Here is a 1,633-nt window from a genome sequence, read left to right on the forward strand (position 1 = left end):
CTCACCCATTTGCTATCTGAGATAGGGTAGATGATGCCTATATCAAGTAACTTACTACCTCTTTCATCACTACCTCTTTCATGTTGGGATTCAGCCGGCACTCTGCCTCACGGGAAGGTCGAGCATCTTCTTCCAAGTGGATCCGGTGCATACAGATAGAGGGGTTGATGCCTTTCAAATCTGTCACGGTCCATCCAATGGCCTCTTTATGCTCCTTTAACACTGATAGGAGACTGTCCTCTTGGTCCTTTTGAAGGTCGAAAGCAATTATGACCGGCAAAGTGTTGTTAGATCCAAGAAATGCATACTTGAGCTTTGCTGGCAGGGGCTTCAACTCAAGTTTTGGTGGAGACACTAGAGAAGGAACAGGAGGAGTACTTGATGTCACAGGTAGGGGCTCTTTTACTACTCTCCATGGATGGAACTCTGCACTTGCGGCTGTTTCTAGCAAATCATGGACCTCTTTGATGTACTGGTCGGTGTTGAACTCTTCAAAGTCGAAGTAATTCAAGCAGGCTTCCACTGAATCCTTAGTCAGGAGACTAGGTAGTGAATCTTCTACATATTCTTCAATGCTGTCCAAAAAGAAACACTCATTTTGATCAGGAGCATGTTGAAATGTAGTAAAGATATTCAACCTAACCTTCATATTGCCAAATGAGATCTCCATGACTCTAGTTTGACAATTGATGCATGCATTAGTTGTGGCTAAGAAAGGACGCCCAAGGATGACAGGAACCAGCTTATTAGGATTGGGCACAGGCTCGGTGTCAAGCATTATAAAGTTGATTGGGAAGAAAAATTTATCCACCTGGATGATCACATCTTCTACAATCCCTCTAGGCTTCTTAATAAACGGATCAGCTAGTTGCAAAATCACTGTGGTGGGCTTCAGCTCCCCTAGGCCGAGCTGCTGATATACTGAATATGGAAGTAAATTCACACCAGCTCCCAGATCTAGGAATGCCTTATCAATTTCCTTTTGTCCGATGATACATGAAATTGTAGGAGCCCCGGGGTCCTTGAACTTCGAAGGAGTGTTGTGCTTAATCAGGGAACTCACTTGCTCAGTCAGAAGGACTTTCTTGGGGATGTTATTCTGGTCTTCCTCTTTTGAGTACACAAGTCTTTAAGGAACTTGGCATAGGCAGGCACTTGTGCGATGGCATCAAGAAGGGGAAGATTGATTTTTACCTATTTGAGCATTTCCATCATTCCTTGTATTTACTCTCCTTGTTTCCCAAAGTGGGAAGGTGGCTTGAAACGTTCTGGGAAGGGGGCCCATGGCTCATATGGAATCTCTGGAGTGGGAGCTGCTGATGACGAAGCCTTATTGCTTACTTTCTTTCATTTATCATTTTGTAGATTCTGTGCAATCTTCGTGTGCTCATCCTTCTTCTCCTCCACATGATTGTCAATTATTTTGCTGCTTCGCAAGGTGGTGATGGCTTGAACTTGCTGATGGTATGAAGTGCCTTCATCTACCATGTAGTGCCCCTTAGGATTTACCATTGGCTGACTTGGAAGCTTTCCTTCATCCATTTTGTTGAGGGTGTTGGCAAGTTGTCCGACTTGAGCTTCCAGCTTGGCAATGGATTGGGAATGTGAGTTCACTATCTCCTGTTGAGATTTC

Source organism: Corylus avellana, chromosome ca3 (assembly GCF_901000735.1).
Source record: "Corylus avellana chromosome ca3, CavTom2PMs-1.0".
Classification (NCBI taxonomy): domain Eukaryota; kingdom Viridiplantae; phylum Streptophyta; class Magnoliopsida; order Fagales; family Betulaceae; genus Corylus; species Corylus avellana.